Raw genomic sequence first — 27370 nt, forward strand, 5'->3', positions numbered from 1 at the left:
AGCCCATGGGGCCCTTCGGGATAGGTGGCCCCACCCGGTGGACCCGCGGGACCCTTCCGGTGGTCCCGGTACAATACCGATAACCCCCGAAACTTTCCCGGTGGCCGAAACTGGACTTCCTATATATAATTCTTCACCTCCGGACCATTCCGGAACTCCTCGTGACGTCCGGGATCTCATCCGGGAGCCCGAACAACTTTCGGGTTTCCGCATACTAATATCTCTACAACCCTAGCGTCACCGAACCTTAAGTGTGTAGACCCTACGGGTTCGGGAGACATGCAGACATGACCGAGACGACTCTCCGGTCAATAACCAACAGCGGGATCTGGATACCCATGTTGGCTCCCACATGTTCCACGATGATCTCATCGGATGAACCACGATGTCGAGGATTCAATCAATCCTGTATACAATTCCCTTTGTCAATCGGTACGTTACTTGCCCGAGATTTGATCGTCGGTATCCCAATACCTTGTTCAATCTCGTTACCGGCAAGTCACTTTACTCGTACCGTAATGCATGATACCGTGGCTAACTCCTTAGTCACATTGAGCTCATTATGATGATGCATTACCGAGTGGGCCCAGAGATACCTCTCCGTCATACGGAGTGACAAATCCCAGTCTCGATCCGTGCCAACCCAACAGACACTTTCGGAGATACCCGTAGTGCACCTTTATAGTCACCCAGTTACGTTGTGACGTTTGGTACACCCAAAGCACTCCTACGGTATCCGGGAGTTGCACGATCTCATGGTCTAAGGAAATGATACTTGACATTGGAAAAGCTCTAGCAAACGAACTACACGATCTTTTGTGCTATGCTTAGGATTGAGTCTTGTCCATCACATCATTCTCCTAATGATGTGATCCCGTTATCAATGACATCCAATGTCCATAGTCAGGAAACCATGACTATCTGTTGATCAACGAGCTAGTCAACTAGAGGCTCACTAGGGACACATTGTGGTCTATGTATTCACACATGTATTACGATTTCCGGATAACACAATTATAGCATGAACAATAGACAATTATCATGAACAAGGAATATAATAATAACCATTTTATTATTGCCTCTAGGGCATATTTCCAACAACATGGACATGACACATAGGCAAAACTGATGAGGTGGCGCCTAGTCATAACAATCCACCACAACTTACAAGGTTATGACCATCTATATTGGTCGTGATCAGCTAGAAATAAGGCAGCGGATCAGTGTTGTCTGCTTTATGACCATTTCATGTAAGGAAATTACCACCTTTATGGCCAAAATGGTCGATAGTTGAGGGTTTGGAGCCCCCCGAGCAGCTTTTGACCAATTGGTCTCAAATGGTCGTAGATCTATGACCAATTCTTCCAGGGTCACTGACAGAAGGTCACTAGTTGACATATTTCTGGTAGTGTATATATGGATTATCTACACTATTAATAGTTCCCTGGATTTTACACTAATAAGCATGTGATCGGACTCTACACTAAAGCATATCATCGGATTCACTAAGCATATCATCGGATAATTTGCATTTGTAAGTATAACAATAAAGCATATCATCAGATTCACTAAGCATATCAAATTACTACAGTTAGTATAACATACCATATCATGCCGATCGACCATGGTACTTGTCAGGCGAGTCACGAATGGCACCTCGACAAAGTCATCACGCGGCGGAATTATGTCCCATAGGTTGCACACCTCCTCCTCGCTCAGCCTCATTCTTTGAGCTACGATGGCTTCATGAAGTGGGTCCTCATCATCTTCATCGAGTGGGTCCTCATCATCTTCATCATCTTCCACCTTGTTGATATAAATGACAGCCAGCTTGGGTCTTTCTGCTCGGAAGGAGAAGCTGGTCAACTCACCATCAGTGACACGCATGCGGGCGAGGAAACGGGCGCATCCATCTCCTCCAATCTGCGACATATTGCATTCTTTCTCGACCTCCATAGTGTAGGGACCCCCAGGAGCCTCAAAGGTCATAGTGTCTCCTGTCATCTTGTTGAATTTCAACCTCGCATTGCATGGGATGATCTGTGTAAAAAAAGCAAAATGACATAATGCAGTAATGCCAACACTAAAAACAAAATAGTTGTTACATTCCGCTCGTGAAGACCAAGTGCTCGTGATAGTTTGAGAAGTAACATATTGAAGATGGTAAACACCCTGTTCGCTTAGCAGTATGGGACTAAACTTAATTAGTTGCAAGAGGGGATGATACTTAGCAGCAGCGAGTGTTGGAGAAATGTGCTACTACTAAGTACGTTAGCAGTAGCGCGTCCATGAGAAGGACGCTACTACTATACCTAGTCTGGAGGCAACGCCCTGGCAATTGTAGTAGTAGCGCTCTTTTCACCTAGCACGCTACTGCTACTGGGCTATTAGTAGCGCGGTCTTCTGCAGCGCGCTATTGCTAATTAGCAGTAGCGTTTGTTTTTAAACCACGCTGCTGGTAAGATTCTGTGTATAAGGTTTTCTCTAGTAGTGGCACCCTGGCCCATGTAAGAAGGCCACGGTGGAAGCGCCTCATCTAAGCAAGCAACCATGGTTCTGAATATTCATATTGATTTTGAATTTGGGTAGCAGGGGCATTTACTTTGTAGAGGAGGAAAATTCAGAAGGTATTGAATCCTCTTTTACATGTTTGGTCACAATAAAACTCCATTCTGAATTGACTTATGATTTCAAATGCCCTGCAGGATGCAGCGGAAGATGTCCTGCAAGAATACCAAAAAGGCTGCAGGTGAGAGACAAAGATGGGAACATAGGATGTCCAAATGCTGTTGTAGAGGCTTCTCACTATGTCCATTTGTGTTGTGTTGTTCCTTGCCAGAATACTATGCATGTGCACCGCTGCTAATTCTGTTGGCTGAATTTTAATCATGTCTGCCCCCCATGCTTTCTATGTCAGAAGTGGTATGTGAACTTCTGTGAGCATGACTTTTAATTGGTTGAGAAAATTATACTTTGCGTAAAACTAAGTTTGTTTCTAAATTGTGACTCTATTGTTGAGCTCCACGATCTATGATAATGTATTGCCAGAAGATGGCTCTAATCTTGGTAGAAAGAATGGTATCCTGTATCTGTAGTGCATCGGTGACATGAGAAATTTTGTACATTTTGTATGTATTTACTGTTCCTATGTTTTTTATTTACAAGTAAATGTCTTCAGTACTGATGTGACTTGAACTTGGATAGCTAGCAATGAAACATTACGAGTACAAGTAACTTGGAACCTTGCAGTTAATGAAGTACATCTCTAACTTAAATGCCAGAGTTTGGCTAGTTACTGTTTCTGAAATTTATGTTATACATTGTATATGGAGCAGGAATCTTATGCTTCCATGTAAGCTAAGGTGTTGATACTGTCTATCATGGAGGTTTGGTAGTATATATATGGTTAAACCACCACATATTTGTTACTGAATTCTGCAATATTGCATTTTTTTCTTATCACAGGAAGAAAATGCAATACTGATACTATATGTGGGGATGGAAAATTTTGCAAGTTTATTCTCCTCCTTGAGCGTGACCACGACGGTGTGTCCATGGTGCTCTGGGCATGACCAAGCCACAGACTGGCATGCAACTCCTCACCGCCCGTCTCATCACAGCAATGAGCAGCCCTTGTTTAGTCGGCACTACTAAATGCAAATAACGGGACACAAGAGTGTTCTCTGGAGGCAGACAATGCATGTGTTGTGTTTGTTGATCTTTCTTTAGTTTGCTGAAATTTTTATTAGCAACTGTGTAACCAAGATGTAGGGCGTGGTGAGTATGTGTACTCTACTACTATGTGATTTGTTCAAAATTATCTCAATGGAATCTTCGACAATGTGATCCATTTTGAAGTTCAGCAATTGAACTAGTCTCTTTCCTTTATTTTGAGGGCGGAATCATTTTGAGAGGGGAGTAATGAGTTGGGACTTGAAATCAGTACGCATGCTACATGAGTCATTTTTGGTGCCAACTGAAAGTTTTGAATTGGAAATGAATGGTACTGAAAGATCCATCCATAACAGACATTGCTAATTCAAGAAATGTATTCGCAAGAGACAATCGCAAAGACATATATAACAAAGATTTGAAAATTCAAATATCATTTGAAAACAGGGAATACAATGCCGCTGATGTAGCAGAGCCATAACAATTCTGACATGAACAAATGAATAAATTCAGTGGTAATTAAGCAGCAGCCATAACAAGATTTTTTTTCTTATTCTACCTAAATCTTCTTGTAGTACCAGTGGCAATGGATTCTTTATCCTTTTGCTGGGCTGTAGTATACATGCTCTTCCCTAGCACCTCCAGGATTGATGTTTGTAGAGAGGAAGAAGCTTGTGAGGACATTTCCTGGGCATTGAAGTTGATAGAAGCTAGGCCAAATCACACTAGCATTTTTAGCACTGGCTAATGCCCCCTCTTCCGAGTTGGATTAAAATGCTACAAATTCAACGAGTGAGCATAACAAGTTAGACAACATATGATATTTGAAAAAATGCTAGTTCTACATCCAATGAACAAAAAAAAGTTTCTGAGCAAATTTCGAAAAGAAATCAAGGTGAGATGCCAAGAGATGTGTGCATGCATAAATGTGTTTTCATGTAATGTTGTCGCAGTCTTATGCTAGAATCTAAATGACCTGTGAGATGTGTGATTACAGTAGCATTCTCTAATTAACCTGTAATTTGCCTTTCCATCAGTACAAACCCATAAAAGATGCAGGCTTCAAAAAACAAAACGAAAAACCTCGCTCCTCGATAGAAAAAGAGCGGAGCTGAGCTTCCTCTTCTCCATTCTGTGATTTGTTAAGTAGGCCTTAATAGCCCTTGCACAACCATTACTACCAGACCACTATGAGAACAATCAAAGATTTATGTAGTAACATTCTGCACTGTAAAATCAGCATCGTACTTTCTCAAACTGAATGAAGCGGTAAACCAAACGTAGAAAAAGTAAAGAAAAGTATGTAAATTGTCAAAATGAGAAAATTGTGCAAGAAAAGGAACCTTATAATTCTGATTTCCTATTCCTAGAATAAACATAAACCTCTAAGATTATGTGCTTAAAAGCTTAACCTGGTAGTTTACATCCGTGATAAAATTTGTAGAGATCATCTTTTCTAGAAAGAACATAGGAAATATTCTTATAAAGCTATTATCTCCGAACCAAAATATAAGACGTTTTTGTGCTAGTTTTATACAAAGGTAGTAATTTGTAGCTGGGAATTCAGTCAGTAATGAAGGGGGCGCATGCCAACAGTCTAGATTAGAACAAGCTAGTAGTAATCAGAAACCAACCATGACAAGAAGACACAAGTCAATAAGAAGTCAATTAAGATTCAGCATGGGGGACAAAAACTCTAAATGTTTACAGTCTCCTAATTTTTTTCTGAAAGGCAGACTCCTAATTGTAGAGCTTCAGATGGTAGCATGTGCGGCAGCTGACACGGAGAAGAAAAATTCAGTTAAAGTAAAGAATAGACAACAAGAAAAGAAACAATTTTTTGTACCACCACACTACTCAGTGTAATTTTAAGCTCGCTTGTCTGGCTACAAGAAAACAAACCTCACTAATTCTGTAACTTTAACATCAAAAATAAAGGTGTTAGAAAAACAGGAATCAACATCTCACGACCAAACAAAAGGAATCTACCTGAGGCTGGCATGACGAAAGGAAGCTAACTTCTAGCAACGCCAAAAAGTTACAAACAATTCAGAATTTCAGATTTCAGAGGCAATCACAGTAGGTTACTGCAATTCAAAACTAGCGTAGCCACTAGCCATATGCGACCTTCACATCAATGTCCCTGAGGTTGGCTTGCAGGCTGCACGCACTTCACGGACAGTGAGAGGCACGGTCTATGTGACCGCGTGGACGCCCAAGGCACCGGAGCAGTGCACCGATTCGGAACGGCGCGGCCGAGGCGCCCATCAGCGCCTGCGACGCCCTGCACCCGAGCTCCGCCGCGAGCGCCGATCCTACCCTGCTCGCACGTTTGCAAAAACAAGCACCGTCAGACCGAAGGGGATAGGGGCGGAGTTGCAGCTGCAGGACTTACCGTCGCGGAGAGCCTCACAGCGGCGGAGAGGAAGGGGTTTCCGTATTCTTCAATGGCGACGGCCGGGAACTGGGTTAGGTCCTCGCCGTATCAAACCCACGGCTCACAACCACGAGACGGTTTGAGTCGGCGGAACAGAACCAGCGAGATTCTGGCTCGGGCGAACGACGGGGTGTAGGACGTGGGGTAGTTATATATTTTTAGAATGGACATGGGGTAGTTTTGAGTCATCAATGTACAAACATAATATTACTTTCATACCGATGTAGTTTTACAGCGTGGAGCTGGTGGGTAGAACGGTGGCCTGGTTGGACCTAAGTGAAGGCTATGGCTCGATCGTTCGGCCAGGGTGAAGAATTACTTATTCTTCACCCTGGGTTACTTAACTTTCTATACACACACACACACACACACACACACACACACACACACACACACACACACACACACACACACACACACACATATGATTTTCAGCGGCCAAGTTCTCTATACCATCTGTACAACAGCAGCAACAAGTTGAGATTATTCACACATTTCTCAGCATGGTAATTTTTGACCAAAAGTCATTTCTGATGGGATATAACGATAAGACTAAAGTTTTGGTTCTTATTAAGTACCGGTGAACGAGAAAACTTGCAAGAAGCTTTGGCAAATAAAAATTGGAAAAAAAAATGCTATGCATATCGAGTACTTAGCACTTGGGAAAAAATGGAACCTGTCACTTAGTTCCACCGTCAAAAGAGAGAAATTACATTGACTATAAGTGGGTGTTTAGAATTAAGATGAAGGCTGTAGACATACGGACGCAAACGAATGGATACCGGAACGAAGAAAAATTTATAGAAGACAAACGAGTGTAATGAATCCCATGAAATCCGTCGGAGACAGACCTCCGTATACCCTCCAGCGGCACTAGACACACCGTCGAAATGGGCCCTGTGCAGGGAGAGCCTTATTCCATCTTCTGGGAGCAGCCACTACCTTGTCTTCCAGAGCAGGGCACAAATACCGAAAACATAGCCAGAGCCTGGAACACCGGCGAGGGTCGGGATCCTCTGCGGGTCCATGGCCCTACCCTAAGTCCATAAGAGACGAGGCAGATCAACGACGACGATGGCAGGAGGTGGAGAAACCCTAGCGTGGGACTCGCTCATGGAAGGAGCAAGAGGAAAACATTTCGTTTAAATTTGTTACTAAATACATGAACACATTTTTCATTCATGTAAATACGTTCCATATATACAATCACATACATCTCAGGTTAAATTCAAGGCTTGGAATACCAGAACCTTGAATCACCTTCCGGCTAGGACATCTTGAAACAAATTGGAGGAACCACTGGTGTTATCTTGAGTAGACATCATGGTCTTCGCTCGATGAGTTGAGGGAAGAGGCATAGAACATGAGATGTTCCAGGTTGGGGATAGGAGGCATTTCACGGCATATGACACCAAACTATTGTTTCTATGAACATGCAATACAATATAAAAAATAAGATAATTTTAATGCTATCCCGACATACCTCGCAATCTATGCCGATGAGGCGTGTTGGGGTTCCCCTCCATTGGGGGCGTCGGGATGTTGCGTTGGGGATGAACATATCCGTTGGAGAGGCAAGAGTTGGGCCGGAGAGGTGGTGGTGAGGTGGCCCCCAGGAAAAACATCCCAGGGTAGGGCGATGCTGCACCGGCAAGGTCAGCGGTGCTGATGAAGCATCCGAGGAATGGCATTGCCGCATCGGCGAGGTAAGTACGCTCGAGGAAGAGTCCAGGGTAGGGCGATGCTGCTCCGGCAGGGGCAACGCTGTTGACGAAGCATCCGAGGAATGACATTGCCACATCGGCGAGGTAAACAGGCCCGAGGAAGCGTCCGACGTAGGGCGCTCCAGCATGGACGAATTTGGTGCGGTGAGACGGCGTCGACACAACAATAGGATTGTGGAACTTTTCTTGGTGAATAATGAGATTAATGCAACTTAAAAAAAATCAGATTAATAGTACTAGCTTAATTTGACATTTTTGTGTTATCGTCAATGGTTTTTTTTTTTACACTTTGTACTATGTAACGTAGTCGGGTGGATTTTTTTTGACAATCTAGTTGAAGTGGAACGTAACTATATTGAGGTAGATCTCTAAAAAAACTTTTTTTTGGCAAACTTCTATAAGAGGTAATACTTTTGGGAAAAGATTCCCTTCAACCGGCTGATTTTTCCAGTGCATCCGCCGCCTCCCATGGACGACGCGTGTCCCAGTCATCCTACACACCGCTTCACCCTTGCTACCCAGTTATCCCACACAACGCTTCACCCTTGCTACCTTATCTTCTCCTCCGAGGACTCCCATCCAGATCTCTTTTACCTTACATATTCTCTCCTTCCCCAACCTATTCAGCGTCCTCCATCCCGCACTCCTAGGATGGAGAGCACCCATGGAGGTAGATGCAAGCAGCAACTAGTGACTCCAAAACCATATGCAGGGGGAGCATGCGAGCTAGCCGGCCGACGCAACCGGTGACAAGGTTTGGCAATGCTCGGGATAGGAGCTCGGGGTTGGATGGCCTTGCGGTTGGTGGCAGCGATGGCGAGGACAGGTGGCACCACTCCTCCCTGCGGGCGCGCGCCAGCAGCGGCACGATGGTGGGGACGGGCGGCTCCGCTCCCCCTCGTCGCCGTCCAGTGCGAGCTCGTGGCGAACGACAATGGCACTTTTTTTGCAACATCCAATTTGTTGCAAGAAAGATTTCCGCAACATCGGTCATGTTGCACAAATTTATTACGTAACATCATATAAAGGTGAAGACAAAAAAAATGCAACATCACCTCAGTTGCAAAGTTTTTCTGCAACAATAACCCTGTTGCAAAAAAAATGAAAACAGAAAGAAAAAATCCTCAATACGACCTATGTTGCAAAAAAAAAACCGCAAGTTGCAAAAAAAAAAAAAATCTGCAACACAATCTCGTTTCTGCAACAATAACTCAGTTGCAAAGTAGGTGAAGCCATCGAGGCGCTCGATTTTTTTAGATTTGACGATTTGTGAGGCGGCGGATCTTTTAAAAACCGCTGGCCGACGCGTAGCGGCCTCCAATACTTTTCAACTTTTTTATTTTGAGCAACAAGTAATCCTTTTTTCATGTTAAAAAGAAAGTAAACCTCTTCACCTTGTAAGCCGCGATAGGCATAAATTAAAAGCTAGACGAATCAAAGACAAACTCGGCCGGTAAGCCCAACCCTGCCCGGACTCTACCGTGTCCGTGTGCAAACCTAGAAATCACCAAGCACTACCGTCTCCACCGCCCCTCGCCTCTGCACTCTCGGCAATCGGCACCTGCGAGCAATGTCTTCGTCAACGACGCACCGGACGAGTATCTGGCCGTCGGCCACCGCCGTTGCCTCCAGCACCACCACCACCTCATGTTCCTCCACAGACCCGGCAGAAACTGCCTCGTCCTCGTCGTACTTCCTACCGGAGCTGATCCCACTGGTCGCGAGCCGACTGACGACCCTACAGGATTTCTTAGCCCTCCGCGCCACCTGCCGCACCTACCGGGCTCTCCTCCCGCTGTCGCCGTCCAACCTCGCTTCCCAGGCTCGGCTCCTCCTCGTCCCCCACAAGGCATCTTCCTTGGAAGCCCTCTTCCACATCCCACTCCGCCGCATCCTCCGCTTCCGCCTCCCCCGCACCCCCCTAGCCCACCGCGACCCCAACAATGCCGAATTCGATTCCTTCGGTTGCCGTGTCGGCATCATAGATTAAAATAGCCCGCGAAATAGCCGCAATAGCTGCGCTATAGCTGTCCGGGAGCCTCGCCGCTAAGCTATGGCTGCTGCCGCGAAATTCTCTACATATCCTCTAAATAGCTAAAATATCAGCAAAACCCTCCAAAATCATCTCTCCCACCAGAATTTTTTTCGCTATTTGCCGCGATTGCCCGCTATGGCGGCCGCAATAGCTGCTGGGAGAGGCCGCGGCGAAATCGTTTCTCCCGCGATCTTAATCTATGGTCGGCATCGAAGACAGCGATGCCGTGGGCAGCCACCGCGAGCTCCACATCTGCCACCTCCTCACAGGCGAGCAACTCCGCCTGCCTGATCCCCTGAAATACTACGAAGGAATTGTCTTTGCCGGCGACCTCATTCTCACCTTTAATCGATACCACCACAGCGTCCACTACTGCCGCATTGGGGACAATCACTGGCGTGAGGCGCGGTCCGATGAAGGCTACAGGTTTCGTGACCTGATTTTCGTGAAAGGCACCCTCTACGCATTGATCTATCCAAATTACTGCCTCGCTGTCGTTGAGCTTGACAACACTTCCGTGGTATTGTCATATCTTGGAGATGCATTAAGTGCAGAGATAGTTCCGTATTGTTCGATGTTCTGGCTTGCAGAGTGCCGCGGTGAGCTATTGCTCATTGTCTCTGAGTACCGTGCACTCCGGTACCATGTTTTACGGTTGCAAGAGAGGAAATGGGCGAGGACTACTAGCCTCGGTGGTTGTAGCTTGTTCTTTAATATTCTTCAGTTTGCTGGTTGCCTTGGTCCCGATCATCCGACAGTTCGAAGGAACTGCTTGTACTTCATTAGGGTCCCTGGTGAGTGTATCGAGTATTCTTTGGTTGATGGATCTTCGCATAAACTCGCTGCCGACTACCCAGGGCGAGCAACGGAGGATTACGGACCATTTGCTTGGGTCCTCCCAAGCATTTTATGATGCAATACAATGGGTATCAGAACTGTACAGATCGTTCTCAAGGTAGATTTGCTTCCCACTGACTTTTATACTCACTTGATTTTACATTTTCTATCTGTTACTCAATAATATTTGAAGGGACTCTAGCAAGAAATGTGTATAGGACATGCTGCTCACTTCAAATATTTTACAATAATGTACAGGAGGCCTTGCTTGATGACATCAGCAACTAGTGGAACATCTAGGGAATGAAAGAAGACTATCACTTGGCAATAGAATGCATACATATCGCAAACCAAGATATGATGGCCGTGAAAACGGGATGTTGCCCTGATGGGGCAAGGGTTAACCTTGAGCCCCGCCTCGCTGACCCCCGCATGCAAAAGACAGGTGAGGTCGTCCAATAATTGTAATCTCAGTCTGTCTTGAGGTTGCCAAATCCATCGGGGAGCCAAATGGAGTTTACATTAAGATTACAGCAGATTAGTCATCAACCTTCCTACAACACGGCGAATAATTTCATATGCGAGTGTCAAGCATATATGAATTGAGTCTAAATTTAACTGTGTATCAGAATGAGTTTAGTCGACAATTGGTTTCCTTTTTTCTTCGGTGTGCTGCACTGTATGTTTTGAGTAGCATTGTTGTTGCTCTGTCTGTGGTTGGATTACACTGTGAGGATTTATGTGCCTGGGTGTAGAATTTTAAAGCGCCAGGGAGATGTTTAGTCCGCTTCGGTGATATTTACCCTGCTAAACCTAATTCTGTTATATCTCCATGATGTTCACATTTACTGAATTCTTGGTCTGCGAGAGATACATGAGTTCGTTGCAGGAGAGATATATGCGAAGCAAATGGCACTCACAGGCAAGGTTTTTTATTTCAGTAACAAATAATTTCAGACCTCACTGAAATATGTGAAATTTCGGAAATTTCGCATATTTCAGAAATTATTTTAGATTTTTAGATTTCAAATTTCACTTAATTTTAATGAATTCAAACATAATTTCAATTTATTTTGAAATCAGTTTGAATCTGCCTTGAAATTTTGGGGTCAAAAGTAGTTCGGACCGCAGTGAAATATGCGAAATTTCGGAAATTTCACTGAAATTTCGTTGGAATTTTAGTTTTTTTGCAAATTCCCGGGCCAAGTTGCTGTTTGCGCTGGAAGCATATAGATCTTAAACTAGATTGATTGAGCTTTGTGGGCCGTTTAGTATGCTTTGTGGTCTGTTAGATGACGAAGAGAACTGTGGATGTTTTGGTTGGCTAGTAGTAGTGATTCGTTCAGCTGGTAGGCTTTTAGTTTTGATTAGTTTGCTTATGCAATTTTGTGTGTACGCGAACAACTCTGTATTTATCAGGTTCTATGCAACGGAGTTGGGTGAGATGCATACAAGTCCATTAAAATGCCTGGCTCGTTGAGCTTCCGAGATTGCACATTGGTCCATCAATAAATAAAGCCCTATGATCCCACTAAGAAATAAAACTAGAAAAAGTCCATAAAAAATCCTTTAAGAAGATATATTTTGGAAATATATACTATTTTCTTTTACGCGCCGAAGATGTGATATATCGGCCATCTAAGCCTCATCCATCGTTATAAAAGCATGTGGTGCTTCCTATCGCTGCATGTAGTTAGTTTTAGTCTCTTATTACTGCTCTACCCAGCCATATCTTTGCTCTCTCCAAGTATCAGTAAAACATTGAGTGGGAGATAGAGATCTAAAACGACCATAAGCAAAGTAGGAGATAGAAGTGGGAGGCATCTGGACACACATCCGTTGACTAAGCTGAGGAAGGAGTACTGGGATTGATGGAGTAGCAGCATAGAATTGTGCGAGAGGTCTGAGAAGCACGTCGTCGTTGGAGAGGTTTGTCGTGATAGTTCGTAGAGCCTGAATGGGCTCAACATCTTAATTGGGTTATCAGAAGTCAGACGTACAAGTCTACGTGTGCTTGCAAGTCGATTGTGCTTTCGTGCGTGGTTTAAAGATCGTAGCTAGCTATAACCGGGCTACTTTAGTTCGAGTGGACTGGTTTTTCACATTGTGACGACAACCGATCACGACATATGCACGTGTACGTTTTTGTTCTCTTTTCCATGAGAGAACTTGGCTATGAAGAAGTAAATATGAGAAAGGATCTACGTCAAACTCGTTGGGACAGAACGCGCCAGTGATCCACTTGCCGTCGTGCCGCCGTGCTCCGGCCAGCTATGCCGGCCCAGTTTACGTCTGCTGCACTGCACTACACGCCGCCGCTGGCTGCGCTGCTCTCAGCTGCCCACGCAGCACGCGGTCTCCAGCACGATGCACGCGTAGGCAGGGTTGCCCCATTTGAAACTCAGTTACATTTTTCTCCCCAAGAATCCAACATCTCAGCTGTTTGAAACACTGAAGTTCCAATTGTTGTGTAGGTCAAAAATATCTAAACAGATTGGGGAATTTAATGCAATGTTTTTAGCTCTCTACATTGTTCATCTCTATTTTTCATGAGTCCGCACCTCTATTGATGGGGCATCAAGGCCAATTTAAATAGCTGTTGGTTGATCTAATCAACACCAGAGAACGACGAGAGGCGCTCCTAATCACCGTGTATATGATAGCACCACTGATTGGGTGGCAATACCAAATACTTATAAAATAAATATCACATATATGATTTTACTAGTAGTGAATTGATAACTAACTTAGGTTGATGCCACCGCCGCCCCACTCCTTGACCCCCTCCCTCCCGATCCCGTCGCTTTCCGATCTGATCTAGGGCTTCTAGCCACCGCTAACCCTCTCCTCGTCGCCGCCTGGGCTCCGCGTGGCAAAGCCTAGGCGGGGGATGATGTCGGTGGCGGTGACTTCCTCCACCGTGCCTTGGGGATGCGGTTGTGGTCGAGATCCGCATGGGTGTCCTCGACATGTCCGTTGTCTGCTATCGGCAACGCAGCGGGGCGGCGATTCCATGCGCTGGTGCGGCTCCAGTCGTGTGGTTTCCCGATAGCAGACGTCACCCATGGGCATGTTGGATGACGGAGGTGGTTGATCTGGTGGTCCAGCCGGGGATGGGCGCGAATTTGCCAGCGAAATCCTTGTTTGGCCTCAGTCAGAACCGTCAACAGCGACGTTCGCGGGCGTCATTACCTCTTTGGAGTGGTTGTGGGGTGATTCACATTCCCTATTTTCCTACCCCAGATTCCTGCTTTTTGGGATGGATGATGACGATGTTCCTGCATCATCACCGCCCATGAGGGCATCATCTTTGGGGTTACACACTGGATGGAGGGACACGTGTTTGGCTTGGGGGCTGGACGCAGGTCTCCGTATGCTTCTCGTGGGGTGACCAAGGTGGAGCGGTGTGGCATCTACAGTATCGAAAAATGCTATTCTTGGCAGCAAGGTGCATCTGAGTTTTGGACGCTGAATACTGCTGATGGGCGCGCGCAGGAGGCTCGATGGCGGAAGGGTCTAGTAAGATCCGTGCATTGATTGCTCCTTGGGATGGGACTGCAGAAGAAGGCGGCGATGAATTCTACAGCATGCACATGTGGTCCATGTCGAGGGTCTGCTAGATCAGGTGGTGCTCCGGGCGAGCCGGCAGGTGATGTGATGAGGCCGCCGTATTTATTGCTATGCATGGCGCGATGTCAGGGCACAACATCGATCTCGTAGGTAGGATGACCTTTTTGCCAGGAAGGTATCTTTGGGATTATATATGTATTTATTTTGTAAGGCCTTGTTAAATAATGCAGTGAAGATGACTGTGTGCATCGTTCGATGCAGAGATCGGAAGTAATGCTCCTTTTCAAAAAAAAATCTATGATTTTACCAGAGATAATTGAAGCACGTGAGTCATGCGAACTACTATATGTAGAAAAAGATACTCTCTCTATTCCATAATTCTTGAACTAAAACCATGACAAAGGTCATGGAACGGAGGGAGTATGTACGTTAGGAGGATATGCTCTTTGTTTTAGGCTCAGAGGATACTACCTCAACCATCTCAGCACGATCCATTGTTACAAACCTTTGTTCTATCCTACTGTTGCTTGTAGCTAGGCTGAGTCTCAACCACTTTGCCCAATCATGTTTGCTCTCTTCACCCACATAGTTTAGCACCCAAACTGACAGAGCTATATTACGGTACCCTTAAATCATGAAGGAACGTTAATTCAGAAAAAATCATGAAGGAACGTTCAATTCGTGAGATGCGACGGATGTGATTTATTTGCACACAAAGTACCAGCAGGGAGTACCACCACCTATTACCACGGATTACGAGTGTACCTGTGCGTTGAAGTTGCTGGCAAGATTCATGCATGAGTTAAGGCCTACTGAATGTTACATTTTATGCTGCGGTGAAGTTTCTCTCTTGTCGGTGTGATTTGTTCAAGAACGTATTATTTTTATTAGTGTCGAGCATCACTGATTACACAATGACTGCCAACAGGAAAATTGGATCTCATCGCGTTACTTTAGATTCTCCTAAATCTCACTGGTTGCCCATATACTTTCTGATATGTTTGTCTCTGCAAAAATGTCCCTTGAGTTATCCGTAAACAGGATTTTCTTGAACTTTCACCTTACGGAGATAACAAAGTAACATTGTCATTGCTGCCAAGGTATTTTTCTGATCTTAATTTGTAGGTTGTCCTGGTACAAAAAGTACCATATTAATTCAAAACGGTCATTTGTGATTCTGAAGTATTATCCAATTGCTTATATAGTGAATATCACATTGGTTTTTATATTCCTAAGAAGAAATCTTTTTCTATGTTATCCCGTGCATAATAGGCTTTCTTATCAAAACATAAATGACACTTCAGCCAACAAAAAGCATAAATGATACCTACAATCGATGTGTGATTCCAAAAAATGCCAGTGTTACCATCAACATCCTTGAAAGCAGAGATTGATTTGATTTGGTCAAATTCATTTATGAGGGGATCTGCACAAAGTATACCGTAGTTCAAGCACTAACATGATTACTAATGCAAATACAAAATATTTTCTGGTGCTATCATGATCTGAATAATCAAAAAATTGAAGTACATGGTCATGACACTGCATTATTAGTAACCACAAGCACGTAATGGTTTCCATAAAATGAAATTGACTAAAAGTCAAACCACATATTTCAAAAATTACATCACTATATGCTTACTTAGGCGTGAATGCAAGCCTTTCCTGGGTCTTCCCTAGGAAAACACACCACCACTACCACCCAGAAGGGCCTGTAAAAGATAAAACAGCTCTTGTTGAATTAAACCAGGATGTTAAAACGACATTAGTAGAAGTGTTTCATTTACTATGGACCTGAAGAATAGATGCAGTAGCAAAATATTTTTCTTTCAGCCATCCACCGGGGAGCTCGAATGCTAGAGCAACATCTGTGTTCTATTTTCCAAGAAGACACCAAAGTAAGAACAAAGTACCTGCGGAAAGATATCACATAAATGACTTGATGAGCGATTCGAAATCATAAAGCCTTCCAAGGCATCAGCTGCCAATTCAAAATGATTGTGGCATACGTTTTTATGCTCAAATCCCCAACTTTTGTTTGAAAGTTTCATAACCATTGCGAGTTCCAATATGTTATTTGGAAGTATTCCTTTTTAACTGTGAATGGAAGTGTTCTTTCTGTTTAACTAAACTTGGAAGTATTCCTACAAGTTTTAGAACACAAATTCAGATTTTGTATTCCTCTTTTTCTGTAGAAGAACCAGTGTACTCCCTAAAACCCAAGATACATTTTACACATGCGCCTGGGCCAGAATACTTCACTGAGATCCAACTAACTGCACAACACAACTTTTCTTATACAGCCCCAATATGCCCAGCTTTGTTGCTGTCTACGCACTCGACGATGGTGATCGCACGTGATCTATGCGGCGGCCGGTGGTACTCCAGTTACCACCTCAGCCTTTTCTCAAAAGGAAAATAACTAAATCATAAATTTTGGCTTTACTGTTATAGTCTGCTATTAGAACTATTACTAATCAAACATAGAAATGCACTTGGAAGTAATCCTGTAAGAAGAAAGAACTCACCCACATATACTTGCTTCCAATAATCCCTACAAATCGAAGGAACACAGACGAGAGATGGAGATGCGTAAATAGCAAAATCAGGAGGAGATTACTGCATGATGATCTTAGGAGCTTGGACGAAGAGAGGCTGATGGACCAGATCTGGGACTCCCAGTGGCCGGTGCGGCGATAGAAGGTGACGATGTCGTGCTGCAAGGTCTGCGGCCCAGGCCGCCTCTTCGTCCTCCATGCCGGCTGCGCACACAACCCTGCCGCCACTGCGCTGACCAGGAAAAATCGATCCATCGTCTGCTGCATCGTCATCGTCATTAGCGCCGCTCCTCCTGCGCGGGCAGCCCTTTTGCTGCCGCTTCCATGGGTTCGCCTCGCGCAATGGAGAGGAGCAGAGGATGGGAGAGGTGGAGCCGAGCCCCCAAGGCATCCCCTTCCTCCCCCTCTTCTGCCATGGCACACCTTGCCTCAAAGAGGAGAAGGTTTGGAAGCAACATGGCTTGCCTTCTCCGATGTCCGACGCCGGAAGAGCCGGGATGGGACGGCCGGATGGCGGCTGCGGCGGCGGAGGAGGAGGCGGAGCTACCGGACGTCCTCGCCATCGTGGACCTCCCGTTCCTCATCTCCGGGACGCCAAACGGGGGCGGGGACGAATCCATTGGCGAGATAGAGAAGTCCAGGAGGTGGAGGTGCGTCGCCGGCGCGGGCGGGCTAGCTCTCGTGCAGTCATGCGATGGATTTGGAGAGCGGCGGCGGCGGAGCAGCAGGGAGGGGACGAGGGGCTGGAGGAGATGAAACGAGAGAGCTCACGCCTGCGGGTTTTCTTTCGCAGGCAACCTGGCTAGGTGGGCCAATTGCAACAAGCTGTCAAACACGTACTCCCTCCGTCCCGAAAAACATGTTGCGCCTGTAGTTCATTGCTAATTTTGCAAAAAAACCCTCATAGTTTCAAAACCGTCGCAAACAAGTCCCTCCACCCTGTCTTCTTCCTCCGCCGTCGCCCGTGCGTCGCCAGGGGCTGTCGCCGCCAAGCTGCACTGGTAGAGAAAAGCCCTTTAGTCCCGGTTCGCAACAGCCTTTAGTCCCGGCTGTGCAACCGGGACTAAATATGCGCGACTAAAGACCCCCCCCCCCCTTAGTCACGCCTCTTACGGACCGCGACTAAAGGCTTTAGTCCCGGTTCTTGTGGCTGACCGGGACTAAAGGCCCGTCCACGTGGGCGCCCGTGGTCCGTCGGGGCGGAGGACCTTTAGTCCCGGTTCTCGTGGCCAACCGGGACTAAAGGGCTCCTCCGCAGGTTTAGGGTTTTAGCCCCCCTAAACCTGGTTTCTTTTTAGTTTGGAGTGTTTTATTTCTTTTATATTATATTTTGTGTTTTATTTTAATTTTGATAAAGTTTCAGTACACATATTTTACGCTACTATATACATGCATATGAAATTTCAAACAAGAAGAATTCAAGAGGAATATATAATATATATTCAATCTCGGGTGACCATATACAACTTCGAACAAGTTTCCATACACAATTAGGATGGATGACCATATACAACTTCGTACAAGTTTCAATCTCGGGTATGCATATAAATTTCTTCGTCCTCGGTATAGTGTTCTCCTTTAAGATTGATGACTTCCCTCATAAAAAATCCTGCTAATTCTTCTTGAATTGGTCGGAAGCGAGCTTCTGGACTAAGCCTCCTCCGCAAGTTATCCGTCGCGTTCCGCACGCTATCTGATGCCTTCCGCTCAGTGGTGTGTCTCCGGATGTTCTCACAAACATAGTATCCACATAGATTGGTCCCCGGTGGCTGCTTATCCACATTAACTAACCTTCTGAAATCTAGCTCATGTTTGAATTCACCGACAATTTCTTCTGAGAACCGTCTCCAAACCCTACAGGGCAAAGAAAATTAAATGAATAAGGGAGTTATTAGTTACTTGATATTAGGAAATGAACGAAAGAGACCGATCGATATAGAGCTCAAATGATTGAAAATAATTACTTTTGCAGCATTTTTCTCATGTCGGCCCAACGCTTTGGATCCGAATCCATAGAGTCCATGATTAGAACTCTGGAGGTGTGAAGTTCAATATTTAGCAGAATCCAGTGGAACCTGCGGACACGTTACATGCACAGTCATGCATAACTCATCGATTAGACATACCATGCATGGAGTAAACAAAAGAGAATGGGCACAAGAGAGAAACACTCACCCAAAATGGTAAGGAAATAGAATATGACTTTTGAGTTGATGCTTTCTAAGAAACTTGTACAGGTCTTTCTCCACGTCTTCGGGGTGATGTTGTAACACATGTCCATTAACGATATGTGGGTCAATGAACCCAACATCATGGATGTTTCTTATTTTGCATTCCCAAATCTTCAATCTGCATAATAGCGTTCGCAACAATATAGTTAGGACAATATATATATATAGTGCAGGCAATGAAGAACGAGATGAGGTAGAAATAAATCACTTACAGAACGTAGCAACTCAGCATAGATTTGTCGAGGTCGCGCAGATTGAACAGCTGGAACAATTCACTCATATGAACTTCTACAGAGTACCGTTTGGTGTGATGCTCATCTGTAACATCCGCATAAACATATTCTTTGTCGGCCCATGTTATGAATTGCTTGTACCAACGTAGCAGATTTCGCATTTGTGGTGGTAGACTCTTTTCCCGCGCAGGCTCGACGAGAGGCCCATTCCGCACATATTGTAATGCTATCTCACATACTGGCGCATCCTCAAGGCCTAAGAAGGCACGAAGAGTCAAACCCATCTCGGACGCTTGTTTCATGGCACCCGCTACAGTCAATCCAAGTGCTGCCGCAACTGCTATGATCTCGGGGTCCTCTTCCGGACCGGCTTTCACTATGAGCGGGGGGATCGATTGTTTCTTCTGCATCCCGAGCTGGTCAACTTGTTTCCCGCTTTTTTTACTTTCTTCTTTCTCCTCCTTCAATATTTTTGCTTGCCTACGAAGTTCATGTCCATAGTCGTCAGGCATATTCAGCTCGGCTTGGGACGGTGTCGTCAAAAAATCCTTAGCCCACTTCTTTTGCTTCTCAGTGAATACTTGCTTGGGCTCAGGCTCTTTTTTCGCCTTCATATCCGCCTTCCATTTCTCATAATCAGCAGACGCGGCCAATTTGGTTTCAGCTTCACTAAGTTCCCCAGGCCTTGGGAGGAGAGGCTTCAGTGATGGCTCCGGTACCCTTGTGGTCTTAGGTACATAAGGGTCCGGGTTAATAGTCCAGGAGCGGGTTTCCTTGCTGTCCGCCTGCTTCTGCTTCTTCGCCGGAGGTGGATTGGGGGGCGTCGTACCCGCCGGAGGTTGTGGATCGGGGGACGGCGTCGAATGGCGTGAAGGAGGTGTAGGTGAACCACCACGACCACCACCACCGCCACCACCGCCACCACCACCACCACCATCGGAGGGGGGTGGACTTGCTAGCCTTGGCGCCTCGCCTGGAAACACTATGTACTTCTTTTTCCATAGAATGAACTGGCGCTTGACATCTCCAAGTCTTCTCTCCCCTTCGGGTGTAGGTTTGTCAATCTCCAGGTCCTCAAACCCTTGGACTATGTCTTCCACCGTGACACGAGCATAGCCATATGCAATGGGGTTGTTGTGGTGGAGTGCTCCAGGTGTACAGGGTAAAGCACTGCCGCTAGCTACCTTCGTGGAAACGTTCCCCACGGGATAATGCAGATCACATTCTTTCATCTCCTTTACATCATCCACGGGGTAGTGAGGCTCCGGTGCACGAATCTCGATCATCGGTGCACTAGCACCAGGCGGGGCATCCGTGGAAGCCACGCTGCTTCTCCGCTGCTGGCTTCCGCGATCCGCTTCATGATCTTCATGCGGCCCTGCAGCCGATTTTTCTTTCACTAGTTCATGCACGGTCTGCTTCAACTCATGGAGTTCCGATGCAAACTTCGTCATAAGATCTGCATCCCGGTCCGTCTTTCTCTTACGGCTTCTGTAACAGTACGGGTCATTGTCCTGGGAAAACCCTACTTTCCATGGAACTTTGCCTTTGCCTCGTACACGTCCTCCGTGTTCATCATTCCCGAGGGCTGTTGTCAGTGCGTCTTTCTCTCTGTTGAACTTGATCAAGCCCTCTTGAGCTTGGGTCATTGCGTCAATAAGGGCTTGGGTGGGAGCAAACTGTCTCTGCCGGTGAACACACACCCCTGTCTCCGGGTCTAGCGATCCCCCATGCCCGTACCACCAGCTTTTGGCCCTTGGGTCCCATCCCTCTGTACCTAGAGGGATTCCTCGCACCCTCAGGTCCTCCTCCATCTTCTGCCACCTAGGCTCCGAAAGGCGGTATCCTCCTGGCCCCATAATATGATGGAACTTTTTCTTACTCGCATTATCCTTATTTTTTTCGATATTTCCTTGAAATGCTCTGATTGCTTTTGCCTCACAAATTCTGGCCAATCATCTTTCAGTTTCTCATGTTGTCCATTGAAATCCGGAGTCTTGCCCTTGTTGACATAGTCACGGGTTAAATTTTTCTTGAAGTTCCGGAATGCTTCGCCCATCTTCTGAAGAGCGAACTCTTTAACTAGCCTCCTCCTCTGACGTCCACCCGGAACCTCGTTACCGAATTCATCGACTTTGTTGTATTCCGGAGGTAGAATGAAATGTTCCATAAGCTTTCTCCAGCAATCCTTTTTCGTTCTCTTGTCGACAAAACTGAAACCAAGACGTGCCTTCTTTGGCTCCTTCCATTCCTGGACGGTGATCGGGACGTTGTCTCTAACAACGACTCCGCATTGGTTGATAAACTTTGAGGTGTGCTGTAGGGGCTTGCCGGTTTCACTGACAAACTCAATGGCATATGTTTCTCCTGTTTTCATCGCCTTGGATTTGCCACGCTTTGTCGTACTCGATCCGGAGGGCTAAAAAAAGAAAGAGAGTTGCGCGCGTTAATACATACGTATTCACATTTCAGTAAGTTTGTATCACGAGAGGCTCTCAATGTATATATATACCTCGCCGGAGGTGGTTGCTACTTGCAATTCGAGATCGTCGGTTGTTGACGGTTGACCTCCGTCGACAATGTCCGTTCCTTCACCTTCTTGATCATCGACAATCTCTGTTCCACCGTCAAGGTTCAGATAAGAAGAGACTACATCCTCTTGTTGCTCATATTCTGAGCCCGGCACATAAGGAATCTCGTTGTTGATGATGCCCATTAAATAACGTTCAGCCTCCGGATCCCTAAGCGGCTCGGTTCTATCGTCCGCCATATGTCACTCCTGCATGTAGTAAAAATTCTTTAAGTATAAAGGAATTAAAAAATAAGATTAAGGGGACATAGAGGAGGAGGAATTAAAAAATAAGATTCTTTAAGTAAAAATTCTTTTTTTCTTCTTCTTCCTTTCTTCTTCCTCTTTCTTCTTTCTTTCTTCTTCTTCCTTTCTTCTTCCTCTTTCTTCTTCTTCCTTTCTTCTTCTTCCTTTTTCCTTTCTTCTTCTTTCTTTCTTCTTCTTCCTTTCTTCTTCTTCCTTTCTTCTTTCTTTCTTCTTCTTCCTTCTTCTTTTTTCTTTCTTTCTTCTTCTTCCTTTCTTCTTCCTTTCTTCTTCTTTTTTTCTTCTTCCTTTTTTTTCTTCTTTCTTTTGGTTTTCATTTTTTTCTTCTTCCTTTTTCTTTCTTGTTTTTTCTTCTTCCTTTTTCTTTCTTCTTTCTTTCTTCTTTCTTTTTTTCTTCTTCCTTTTTCTTCTTTCTTTTTTTCTTCTTCCTTTGTTTTTCTTCTTCCTTTCTTTTTCTTCTTCCTTTTTCTTTCTTGTTTTTTCTTCTTCCTTTTCTTTCTTCTTTCTTTCTTCTTTCTTTTTTTCTTCTTCCTTTTTTTTTCTTCTTCCTTTGTTTTTCTTCTTCCTTTTTTTTCTTCCTCCTTTGTTTTTCTTCTTTCTTTTTTTCTTCTTCCTTTGTTTTTCTTCCTCCTTTTTTTTTGTTTTTTTGTTTTCTTTTGTTTTTTTCTTCTTCCTTTGTTTTTCTTCTGTTTTTTTGTTTTCTTTTGTTTGTTTTTCTTGTGTTTTCCTTTTTTTTCTTCTTCCTTTGTTTTTCTTCTGTTGTTTTCTTCCTTTTTCTTTTTTTTCTTCCTTTTTCCTTTTTTCTTCCTTTTTCTTGTTTTTCTTCTGTTTTTCTTTTGTTTTCTTCTTCCTTCTTTCTTCTTCTTCCTTTTTCCTTTTTCTTTCTTCTTCTTCTTCCTTTTTCTTCTTCCTTCTTCTTCTGCCGGCGCGCGGAGGACGGCAGGCAGGGCCAGCGGGCGGCGGGCGGCAGGGCGTCGGGCGGCGGGCCGGCAAGGGCGCAGGGCACGGGCGGCGGGCAAGGGCAGGGCACGGGCGGAGGCGGCGCTCACTGGGGACGGGAACGGCGGCGCGCAGGGCTTCGGCGTCGGCGTCGGCGTCGGGGCAGGGCTTCGGCGTCGGCGTCGGCGTCGGGGTAGGGCTTCGGCGTCGATCGGCGTCGGGGCAGCGCTTCGGCGTCGAGAGAGAGGAGAATGGGAAGTGGCGAAACTGCTAAGTGCAGTATTTATAGACGCACCTTTAGTCGCGGTTGGGGAGGCGGACCGCGACTAAAGGTACCCTTTAGTCGCACCTGGCCACACCAACCGCGACTAAAGGGTACCCTTTAGTCGCGGTCCGCCTCCCCAACCGGGACTAAAGGGTTTTGGCGCCGCTTTCGCTCCCGCGCAGAAAGACCCTTTAGTCGCGGTCCGCCTCCCCAACCGGGACTAAAGGGTCTGTGCTGGAACTGGCGCGGTGCGGTGGGATGTTTAGTCCCACCTCGCGAGCCGAGAGGCTTCGACAGTGGTTTATAAGCGCGGCTGCGCTCACCACTTCGAGCTCCTCTCAAATGCAGGCTTACGGGCCTATTCTGTCACTGTGTGCCTGTGGGCCTACTGGGCCTTCTGCGGGCCTGAATCCTGGCCCATTAATGGGTTTCTAGTCGTATTCAGGCCGTGGTGGCCCAGTAGGTGGCATATTTTTTATTTTTTGCCTGTTTTTTGTTTTATTTATTTTGTTTTGTTTTTTCTTTTTTTCTTCCTTTTTTCCTTTTTCCTTTTTTCTTCTGTTTGTTTTTTTCTTCTGTTTTTTTCTTATGTTTTTCTTCTGTTTGTTTTTTTCTTCTGTTTTTTTCTTCCTTTTTCCTTCTTTCTTTTTTGCTTTATTTATTTTGTTTTGTTTTTCTTCTTTTTTTTCTTCCTTTTTTCCTTTTTCCTTTTTTCTTCTGTTTTTTCTTCTTTTTTTTCTTCTGTTTGTTTTTTCTTCTGTTTGTTTTTTTCTTCTGTTTTTTTCTTCTGTTTTTTTCTTCCTTTTTCCTTCTTTCTTTTTTGCTTTATTTATTTTGTTTTGTTTTTCTTCTTTTTTTTCTTCCTTTTTTCGTTTTTCCTTTTTTCTTCTGTTTGTTTTTTTCTTCTGTTTTTTTCTTATGTTTTTCTTCTGTTTGTTTTTTTCTTCTGTTTTTTTCTTCCTTTTTCCTTCTTTCTTCTTCTTCCTTTTTCCTTTTAAAATCAGAAAATATAACTAATTCATTTTAAAATCTTAAAAATACAATTATATATCAAAAAAATCAGAAAAATAAAACTAATTCATTTTAAAATCCCTTGAAGGTTTGACAAAAGGTTTGATACATCATTCAGTTCATCGACCAAATACAAAGTTTGGTACAATAAATTATTACACATCAATTCTTCCCTTGTGTCCCTGCTTGCTTACGATTGTGCCGTATCCATGGAGCATCCTCATCATTTAACTTAATGCTTGGGTCAGTGTTCACTTTGAAGGGCGGAATTTCACCAAACATATTATAATCTTCTGACATGTCTGTCTTGTCCTCCACTCCCACGATGTTTCTTTTCGCTGAAAGAACAATGTGGCGCTTTGGATCATTGCATGATGTACTGATCGTTTTCTTATCTTTCCGTTTCCTCGGTTTGCTACTCATGTCCTTCAAATAAAAAACCTGAGCGACATCTTTGGCAAGGACGAATGGTTCGTCAAGGTAACCAAGATTGTTGAAATCCACCATTGTCATTCCGTATTGCTCGTCCACCTTTACCCCACCTCCTGTTAGCTTGAACCATTTGCACCGGAACAAAGGGACCTTAAAGGAGGGTCCATAGTCAAGTTCCCATATCTCCTCTATGTAACCATAATATGTGACCTTTTGCCCATTCTCGGTTGCTGCATCAAAGCGGACACCACTGTTTTGGTTGGTGCTCTTTTTATCTTGGGCGATGGTGTAAAATGTATTCCCATTTATCTCGTACCCTTGGAAAGTCGTTATAGTCGAAGATGGTTTCTTGGCCAACATGTACAGCTGATCTCCAACATCATTGTCATTCATTAAATGTTTTTGCAACCAACTGCCGAAAGTCTCCATGTGGGCCTTTCTAATCCAGGATTCAGGCTTCCCCGGGTTGTCCGAGTGTAAAATATTCTTGTGTTGCTCGAAGTACGGAGCCACCAAGCTGGGATTTTTGCAGAACTGTGTGGTGTGCTTCAGTCATAGAATGACCGTCCATACATATCGTGGATTCCCTTCCGATCTTGCCTTTTCCACTTAGTCTCCCCTCGTGCCGCGATTGAGGAATACCAATCGGCTTAAGGTCAGGAACATAGTCAATACAGAACTCAATTACCTCCTCATTTCCATAGCCCTTGACGATGCTTCCTTCTGGCCTAGCACGGTTACGAACATATTTCTTTAATACTCCCATGAACCTCTCAAAGGGGAACATATTGTGTAGAAATACAGGACCGAGAATGGAAATCTCTTCGACTAGGTGGACCAGGAGGTGCGTCATAATATCGAAGAAGGATGGTGGGAACACCAACTCGAAACTGACAAGGCATTGGACCACATCGTTCTGTAACCGTGGTAGATCTTCTGGATTGATTACCTTCTGAGAGATTGCATTGAGGAATGCACATAGCTTCACAATGGCTACTCGAACATTTTCCGGTAGGAGCCCCCTCAAAGCAATCGGAAGCAATTGCGTCATAATCATGTGGCAGTCGTGAGACTTCAGGTTTTGGAACTTTTTCTCCGCCATGTTTATTATTCCCTTTATATTCGACGAGAAGCCAGACGGGACCTTCATACTGCTCAGGCATTCAAAAAAATGACCTTCTCTTCTTTGGTAAGAGCGTAGCTGGCACGACCTTGAAACCATTCCGGATGCCGGTCATCTGGGTCTTTCAAAAGTTGCTGGTCCTGCCGTGCTTCCTTTGTATCATTTGTCTTCCCATACACGCCCAAGAAGCTTAGCAGGTTCACGCAAATATTCTTCGTAACATGCATCACGTCGATTGCAGAGCGGACATCTAGGACTTTCCAATATTCTAGCTCCCAAAATATAGATTTCTTCTTCCACATGGGTGCGTGCCCGTCAACTCCCCGCGGAACTGATTGTCCGCCAGGACCCTTTCCAAAGATGACTTTCAAATCCTTGACCATATCAAATATCTCAGCACCAGTACGTTCCGCAGGCTTCGGCCGGTGATCTGCCTTGCCGTTGAAATGCTTGCCTTTCTTTCTTACGTTATGATTTCGGGGAAGAAATCTACGATGACCCAGGTACACGTTCTTCTTACAATTAACCAAACGTACACTTTCAGTCTGATGTAAGCAGTGCGTGCATGCATTGTATCCCTTATTTGTCTGTCCCGAAAGGTTACTGAGAGCAGGCCAATCATTGATGGTTACAAAAAGCAACGCTCGTAGGTCAAATTCCTCTCCTTTGTGCTCATCCCAGACACGTACACCAGGTCTGGCCCACAACTGTAAAAGTTCTTCAACTAATGGCCTTAGGTACACATCGATGTCGTTGCCGGGTTGCTTAGGGCCTTGGATGAGAATTGGCATCATAATGAACTTCCGCTTCATGCACAACCAAGGAGGAAGGTTGTAGATGCATAGAGTCACGGGCCAGGTGCTATGGCTGGAGCTCTGCTCGCCAAAAGGATTCATGCCATCAGTACTTAGACCAAATCTTATGTTCCTTGCGTCAGCTGCAAAATCTTTGAACACTCTGTCGATCTTTCTCCATTGTGTTCCATCAGCGGGGTGTCTCAACTCCCCGTCGGACTTACGGTCCTCTTTGTGCCATCGCAACGACTTGGCATGCTTTTTGTTCATGAACAGACGTTTCAACCGTGGTATTATAGGAGCATACCACATCACCTTGGCGGGAACCCTCTTCCTGGGTTTCTCGCCCTCAACATCGTCACCAGGGTCATCGCCTCTGATCTTATAACGCAATGCAGTGCATACAGGGCATTCATTCAAATTCTCGTATTCACCGCGGTAGAGGATGCAGTCGTTAATGCATGCATGTATCTTCAAAACCTCTAAACCTAGAGGGCAGACAACCTTCTTTGCTTCGTACGTACTGGCGGGCAACTCGTTATTCTTCGGAAACATATTCTTCAACATTTTCAGCAAATTTTCAAATGATGAGTCACCTACACCTTCCTGTGCCTTCCATTTTAGCAAATCCAGTGTGCAGCCCAGCTTTTTCAGACTATTATCGCATCCTGGATAC

At 45.1% G+C, this 27370-nt stretch overlaps 1 pseudogene; it reads left to right on the forward strand.

Moving 5' to 3' along the window:
- The first annotated feature begins 9403 nt into the window (after positions 1 to 9403).
- On the forward strand, positions 9404 to 10781 carry LOC109751269 (uncharacterized; annotated as a pseudogene).
- The last annotated feature ends 16589 nt before the right edge of the window (positions 10782 to 27370 follow it).

Source organism: Aegilops tauschii, chromosome 3, assembly GCF_002575655.3.
Source record: "Aegilops tauschii subsp. strangulata cultivar AL8/78 chromosome 3, Aet v6.0, whole genome shotgun sequence".
NCBI classification, from domain to species: domain Eukaryota; kingdom Viridiplantae; phylum Streptophyta; class Magnoliopsida; order Poales; family Poaceae; genus Aegilops; species Aegilops tauschii.